Source organism: Anomaloglossus baeobatrachus, unplaced genomic scaffold, assembly GCF_048569485.1.
Source record: "Anomaloglossus baeobatrachus isolate aAnoBae1 unplaced genomic scaffold, aAnoBae1.hap1 Scaffold_3235, whole genome shotgun sequence".
Lineage (NCBI taxonomy): Eukaryota > Metazoa > Chordata > Amphibia > Anura > Aromobatidae > Anomaloglossus > Anomaloglossus baeobatrachus.
The window spans coordinates 46,265-55,000 of NW_027442627.1; the positions used below are offsets into that span (position 1 = coordinate 46,265).

At 39.2% G+C, this 8,736-nt stretch overlaps 1 protein-coding gene across 1 annotated transcript in view; it reads left to right on the forward strand.

Moving 5' to 3' along the window:
* LOC142269897 (attractin-like) overlaps positions 1-8,736 on the forward strand; it is a gene marked incomplete at its 3' end in the record, with an annotated part of 73,939 nt that overhangs the window by 31,540 nt on the left and 33,663 nt on the right. The gene's annotated exons all lie outside the window — the stretch shown is intronic.

Sequence of the window (8,736 nt, forward strand, 5' to 3'; positions counted from 1 at the left end):
TAGTAGTTATATTCTTGTACATAGGGGCAGTATTATAGTAATTATATTCTTGTACATAGGGGGCAGTATTATAGTAGTTATATTCTTGTACATAGCAGCAGTATTATAGTAGTTATATTCTTTTACATAGGGGCAGTATTATAGTAATTATATTCTTGTACATAGGGGGCAGTATTATAGTAGTTATATTCTTGTACATAGGGGGCAGTATTATAGTAGTTATATTCTTGTACATAGCAGCAGTATTATAGTAGTTATATTCTTGTACATAGAGGCAGTATTATAGTAATTATATTCTTGTACATAGGGGCAGTATTATAGTAGTTATATTCTTGTACATAGGGGCAGTATTATAGTAGTTATATTCTTGTACATAGGGGCAGTATTATAGTAGTTATATTCTTGTATATAGGGGCAGTATTATAGTAGTTATATTCTTGTACATAGGTGCAGTATTATAGTAGTTATATTCCTGTACATAGAGGGCAGTATTATAGTAGTTTATACTCTTGTACATAGGGGCAGTGTTATTCTCACCTGACTGTGATTTCTCAGTGTAAGGCTGGGGCCACACGGGGAATACTGCGATGCTCACATGACGCTGGGCTCACGCTGGCAGCACAGCAGGAGCGGAGTATCATGCGAGTGTCTCCTCGACTGAGGTCCGATCGTGCGAGCGGAACTCACCTGCGGGGGGTGGGCCGGCACTCAGGAGGGGAGGGATTTCTCTCCCTCTCTCCCCCGTTGCTGGCTATTTGCATTACACCGGTGTAATGCGAGTGCAGTGCGATTTTTCTCTCGCCCCATAGACTTGAATAGGTGCGAGAAAAACCTGAATCGCATTGCACCCGCAGCACGCTGCGATTGTTTTCTTGGTCCGAGTAGGGCTGAGAAAATGATCGCTCACGTGCGCTGACACACAGGCGAATATTGCTCAGAGTGGAATGCGATGTTTTATTGCACTGATTTTCGTACCATGTGACTGAGGCCTAATATTGTGGTTAAAGGAAGTGTTTTTCAGCCCACCTGTTCCCTACTCCTGTAAATATTCCAGGGTGCTCGCAGTTCTCCGGCTAGTCCACAGCAGAAGTTAGGAAGGAGCAGATTAGAACTCGGCACCAATTCCATAAAAAAATCTTTGATCCTTTATTGAAGAAAGTATGCTTTAAAATCCCAGCCAGAACCGCCCAGTGCAGGAGGACAGACAGGGTAAACTTTACGCGTTTCGGACTGAGTGCATAAAAACAGAGGAGACTTATGATATATATTATAGTAATAGATTTTTTTTTTTTTACCACTGTTATGAATTTTTACATAACCCACTTGTAAATTTCTGCTGGTAGTCCTCAAAAACAAAAGGTTTGCCCCGCCCCGCTGTCAGATATGTCAATTTACTGCTGAGTTCTTAAAGGGACAGTACACACTGAACTGAAAAAGAAAAAAATCAGTGAGAGATAGTCTGCAACATCTGTATGTTCACCAAACCTTCTCACCTAAATCCTACAGGAAACGAACGATTATCGGCTGCTTATGTTTTTGTTTGTTTTTTTGTCTCCTGAGCAGCTTCGTATCGGAGGTTTAGGTGAGGGGCGGAGCTTAATCTTATTGCAGAGGGGAGAGGTTCCTGCTGCAGCTAGTGGCTCTATTTTGTGTATTTTCTATACCTCGAATTAAACCATTTGTTACTGTCCAAAGAAGTGCCACCTCCCACAGCAAACAGCACTCCAAATATAGCAGATAAGCTTTTTTTTTTTTTTTGTTTTGTTTTTTTTATAAAGATTTGCAATTAAGTTAATCAAAATTTTCCCACAGACCATAAAAAATACTTTTCCCAATGCAAAAATAAAGATCTAAAAGAGATTGAAAAGAAAAAAAACAACTTATGTCTTCACTGGATGCATTAAAATACCATCTATCAAAATATAAAATGATCCTGTATAATAAGCCCCATTAAAGCAGAAAAAAAAATAAATAATAAAATTGTTGTTTTTATCACTGCATTTTGGGTTGGAAGATGAAGGGGCTAAAAACACAAAAACAAGCAAAAAACACAATAAAATGTGATCAAAACATTTTATTCACCCCAGAAAGGAGTCAATATAATAATAAAAAAAAAAAATATATATATATATATATATATATATATATATATATATATATATATATATATATATATATATAATATAATATAAAATATATACACAAACACACGCAAACATACATGCATATGTTGTTATATACAGTACAGACCAAAAGTTTGGACACACCTTCTCATTCAAAGAGTTTTCTTTATTTTCATGACTCTGACAATTGTAGATTCGCATTGCAGGCATTAAAACTATGAATTATCACATGTGGAATGAAATACTTAACAAAAAAGTGTGAAAAAACTGAAAATATGTCTTTTATTCTGGGTTCTTCTAAGTAGCCACCTTTTGCATTGATTACTGCTTTGCACACCCTTGGCATTCTCTTGATGAGCTCCAAGAGGTAGTCACCGGAAATGGTCTTCCAACAGTCTTGAAGGAGTTCCCAGAGATGCTTAGCACTTGTTGGCCCTTTTGCCTTCACTCTGCGGTCCAGCTCACCCCAAACCATCTCGATTGGGTTCAGGTCTGGTGACTGTGGAGACCAGGTCATCTGGCGTAGCACCCCATCACTCTACTTCTTAGTCACATAGCCCTTACACAGCCTGGAGGTGTGTTTGGGGTCATTGTCCTGTTGAAAAATAAATGATTGTCCAACTAAACGCAAACCGGATGGAATAGCACGCCGCTGCAAGATGCTGTGGTAGCCATGCTGGTTCAGTATGCCTTCAATTTTGAATAAATCCCCAACAGTGTCACCAGCAAAGCACCCCCACATCATCACACCTCCTCCTCCATGCTTCATGGTGGGAACCAGCCATGTAGAGTCCATCCGTTCACCTTTTCTACAAAGACATGGTGGTTGTATCCAAAGATCTCAAATTTGGTCTCCTCAGACCAAAGCACAGATTTCCACTGGTCTAATGTCCATTCCTTGTGTTCTTTATCCCAAACAAGTCTCTTCTGCTTGTTGCCTGTCCTTAGCAGTGGTTTCCTAGCAGCTATTTTACCATGAAGGCTGCTGCACAAAGGCTCCTCTTAACAGCTGTTCTAGAGATGTGTCTGCTGCTAGAACTCTGTGTGGCATTGACCTGGTCTCTTATCTGAGCTGCTGTTAACCTGCGATTTCTGAGGCTGGTGACTCGGATCAACTTATCCTCCGCAGCAGAGATGACTCTTGGTCTTCCTTTCCTGGGGCGGTGCTCATGTGAGTCAGTTTCTTTGTAGCATTTGATGGTTTTTGCCACTGCACTTGGGGACACTTTCAAAGTTTTCCCAATTTTTCGGACTGACTGACCTTTATTTCTTAAAGTAATGATGGCCACTCGTTTTTCTTTACTTAGCTGCTTTTTTCTTGATATATGTATATATATATATGTGTGTGTGTGTGTGTATGTATGTATATGTATATATATATATATATATATATATATATATATATATATATATATATATATATATATATATATATATATATATATAGAGATAGATATAATATATACTATATATAGATAGACAGATATAATATATGTAGGTAGGTGTGTGTGTATATGTATATATATTATGAGAGAGACAGATATATATGCATATGTGTGTGTATATATATCTATCTATATATATATATATATATATATATATATATATATATATATATATATATATATATATATATATATATATATATATATATATATATACATATATACATATATATATATATATATATATATATATATATATATATATATATATATATATATACATATATACATATATATATATATATATATGTATGTATATATAGATCTAAGATAGATATAGATATAGATAGATATAGATATATATAGATCTAATATATATAGATATATAGATCTAATAGATAGATAGATTGTGTGTGTGTATATAGATATAGACATAATATATACTGTGTATATAGATAGATAGATATAGGTAGATATACAGTTAGGTCCAGAAATATTTGGACAGTGACACAATTTTCGCGAGTTGGGCTCTGCATGCCACCACATTGGATTTGAAATGAAACCTCTACAACAGAATTCAAGTGCAGATTGTAACGTTAATTTGAAGGTTTGAACAAAAATATCTGATAGAAATTGTAGGAATTGTCACATTTCTTTACAAACACTCCACATTTTAGGAGGTCAAAAGTAATTGGACAAATAAACCAAACCCAAAAAAACATTTTTTATTTTCAATATTTTGTTGCAAATCCTTTGGAGGCAATCACTGCCTTAAGTCTGGAACCCATGGACATCACCAAACGCTGGGTTTCCTCCTTCTTAATGCTTTGCCAGGCCTTTACAGCCGCAGCCTTCAGGTCTTGCTTGTTTGTGGGTCTTTCCGTCTTAAGTCTGGATTTGAGCAAGTGAAATGCATGCTCAATTGGGTTAAGATCTGGTGATTGACTTGGCCATTGCAGAATGTTCCACTTTTTTGCACTCATGAACTCCTGGGTAGCTTTGGCTGTATGCTTGGGGTCATTGTCCATCTGTACTATGAAGCGCCGTCCGATCAACTTTGCGGCATTTGGCTGAATCTGGGCTGAAAGTATATCCCGGTACACTTCAGAATTCATCCGGCTACTCTTGTCTGCTGGTATGTCATCAATAAACACAAGTGACCCAGTTCCATTGAAAGCCATACATGCCCATGCCATCACGTTGCCTCCACCATGTTTTACAGAGGATGTGGTGTGCCTTGGATCATGTGCCGTTCCCTTTCTTCTCCAAACTTTTTTCTTCCCATCATTCTGGTACAGGTTGATCTTTGTCTCATCTGTCCATAGAATACTTTTCCAGAACTGAGCTGGCTTCATGAGGTGTTTTTCAGCAAATTTAACTCTGGCCTGTGTATTTTTGGAATTGATGAATGGTTTGCATCCAGATGTGAACCCTTTGTATTTACTTTCATGGAGTCTTCTCTTTACTGTTGACTTAGAGACAGATACACCTACTTCACTGAGAGTGTTCTGGACTTCAGTTGATGTTGTGAACGGGTTCTTCTTCACCAAAGAAAGTATGCGGCGATCATCCACCACTGTTGTCATCCGTGGACGCCCAGGCCTTTTTGAGTTCCCAAGCTCACCAGTCAATTCCTTTTTTCTCAGAATGTACCCGACTGTTGATTTTGCTACTCCAAGCATGTCTGCTATCTCTCTGATGGATTTTTTCTTTTTTTTCAGCCTCAGGATGTTCTGCTTCACCTCAATTGAGAGTTCCTTAGACCGCATGTTGTCTGGTCACAGCAACAGCTTCCAAATGCAAAACCACACACCTGTAATCAACCCCAGACCTTTTAACTACTTCATTGATTACAGGTTAACGAGGGAGACGCCTTCAGAGTTAATTGCAGCCCTTAGAGTCCCTTGTCCAATTACTTTTGGTCCCTTGAAAAAGAGGACGCTATGCATTACAGAGCTATGATTCCTAAACCCTTTCTCCGATTTGGATGTGAAAACTCTCATATTGCAGCTGGGAGTGTGCACTTTCAGCCCATATTATATATAGAATTGTATTTCTGAACATGTTTTTGAAAACAGCTAAAATAACAAAACTTTTGTCACTGTCCAAATATTTCTGGACCTAACTGTATATAGATAGATGTGCGTGTGTATATGTGTATATATATATATTATATATATATATATATATATAAAATATGTAACATATAGATATAATATATACCGTAATATATAGATATAATATATACCGTGTATGTATATATATTTATATTTATTATAGACAGATATAATATATATAGATATATATAGATGGACAGATATAATATATATAGATATAGATAGATATATGTGTGTGTGTGTGTGTATATATAAATATATATTATAATATATATAATAATATATATATGAAGGAGACAGACATATATATGTGTGTGTGTGTGTGTGTGTGTGTATATATATATATATATATATATATATATATATATATATATATATATATATATATATATATAAAATATACGGTATATATTGTATCTATATCTATCTACATATATATATTTATATTTGTGTGTGTGTTATATTTTCTATATTACGTACATATGTAAAAACAATTTTTAAAAATGACTATTGTATCCGGGGACTTGAACCTGTGATCATCCGGTTGCTTGTACTGTACTCAGCCATGCTATAGTATTAGTGTATGGTGAAAATCGGTCTTCTGGGAACTTCAACCACAGACTGGTCTTCACAGCCAACCAGTCATTACACGAGGGGCTGTCGGTGAAGCTGTGGCAGCAGTAGCAACCCATCTGCGTCCCAGAATTGTGATGCTTGGGGCTGTTGGCTGCGTAGAGCTTCACCTCCCCTGAGCTGCTTGATGTGAATGCATTAAGCAGACTAAGAGCAGTGATTGTTAAAGGTAGATGATGGCTGAATAACCGAGCCATCATCTGCACTAAATGGTGCAGGCTCAGCTCCTGTGCCTGCATAAAAGAAATAGACCTGACATTTTAATGCACGAGGAAGGGGTTAAAGAAAACTTTTCACTAGATTATTTAAATCAAAGTGGAGTATCTCCTCCAGTTGCTGCTCCACCAATTCCAAAACTGTTTTTCTTTTTCTTCTGTGCCCCTCTGTTCCAAAATTGTGTCCCCTAGTAATAAAGAAAGTGTAAACATGGGCGTAAAGCACAGGACTTCTCTGTGGGTGTTTGCTTTTTCTCCTCCGATGTCGGCCAATCAGAACACTGCCACACCCACTTGGAAAAAAAGAAAATTAGCATCTTTATTAGCAGGGGGCTGAGGGGCTCAAAAGAAAAGTAAACTGTTCCGGAATCCTTTCGTCAGCGGCAGTTGGAGGAGATTCTCCGTTTAAATTCAAAAAATAATTCTTTAACCCTTAACTGATATTGGCCGTACTTGTAGGGGAGGAGCTGAGCCCGCGCCATTCCCGGCAGGCGCCGGCTGTGTTACTCAGCTGTCATCTTTATTACTAGGAGACATAACTTTGGAATGGAAAGGCGCAGAAGAAAACTAAAAACTGCTTCAGAATCAGCCGCAATTGGAGGAGATGCGCTGTGTAGATGGGGATTGTCCCTGCTTGCCAGACCACCATAACATCTACTACGATGAGCTTTCTGACCTGCGCCGTCCATGTCATTTACTATTTATGCCCATCTTGTCTGAACGATACCTGTGACGGTGAAGATGAGACGCTCGTTTGCGGTTTTATTAACAGCACGTGCACGACATGTGGCGTCTCCTTTGTGGGGCGAACAAGTGGCCTCGTCTCGGTTTTTGAAATATACTATACAAAAAAATAAATAAAGCCCCTGCTTGCTGTCAGTGTATAGTAATGTGGATGCAGGCTCGTTACTGCATGCCTTGGCTCATTATTTGGGAAATGTTTTGCTGCAAATCTTAGGCTGCTTCCACACATCAGTTTTTTGGCATCAGGCATAATCCGGCGTGTGCCTGATGCAACGGTTCCGGTGCAGAATATGCAAAAATGGATGCGCCGGATCCATTTTTTTACTAATCCGGTATACCGGATCTGTAAAAAAAAAAAAAAAAAAAAAAAAAGGATCTGGCACATCCATTTTTGCATCCGTTTCGTCCGTTTTTTTGCCGGATCGGTTTTTTTTACAATAAATTGGAGCATGCTCAGTTTAAAAAAACAGATCTGGCGGTCACATCCGTTTTTTGACGCATTACACCATAGGCTTCCATTGTAAATCACACCGTATTGCACCGGATTAGGCGCGATATGGTTTTTGATCAGAGACAAAAAACGTTACAAGAGACGTTCCATCCGGCCACCACATTAGCCAATTACACCGGATCCAGCAAAAGCCGGATGCAACGCAAGGCCATCAGGCACAATCCGGCGCTAATACAATTTAATGGGGATAAAACGGATCCGTTTTATCCGTTTTTTTCCAGATTGTGCCTGATGGGAAAAAAACTGATGTGTGAACAGAGCCTTAAGCGGGCTTTACACGCTGTGACATCGCTAATGCGAAGTCGTTGGGGTCACGGAATTTGTGACGCACATCCGGCCGCATTAGCGATGCCATTGCGTGTGACACCTATGAGCGATTTTGCATTGTCGCAAAAACGTGCAAAATCGCTCATCGGTGACATGGGGGTCCATTCTCAAATATCGTTGGAGCTGCAGGTACGATGTTGTTCGTCGTTCCTGCGGCAGCACACATCGCTCCGTGTGACGCCGCAGGAACGAGGAACCTCTCCTTACCTGCCGCTGGCCCCAATGCGGAATGAAGGAGGTGGGCGGGATGTTATGTCCCGCTCATCTCCGCCCCTCCACTTCTATTAGGCAGCGGTTCAGTGACGTCGCTGTGACGCTGCACGGACCGCCCCTTTAGAAAGGAGGCGGTTCACCGGTCACAGCAACGTCGCAGGGAAGGTAAGTAGTGTGATGGGTCCGGGCGATGCTGTGCGACACGGGCAGCGATTTGCCCGTGTCGCACAACAGATGGGGGTGGGAACGCACGCTAGTGATATCGGGACCGATATCGCAGCGTGTAAAGCAGCCTTAGTCTGCAAGCAGATTCAGAAACTGATACAAAAGGCGGATTAGGAATATGCGGGAGGTTTTATATTCGTGACTTTGTGCTGGAAAACATTTATAAATGCAGAATTATTTTCT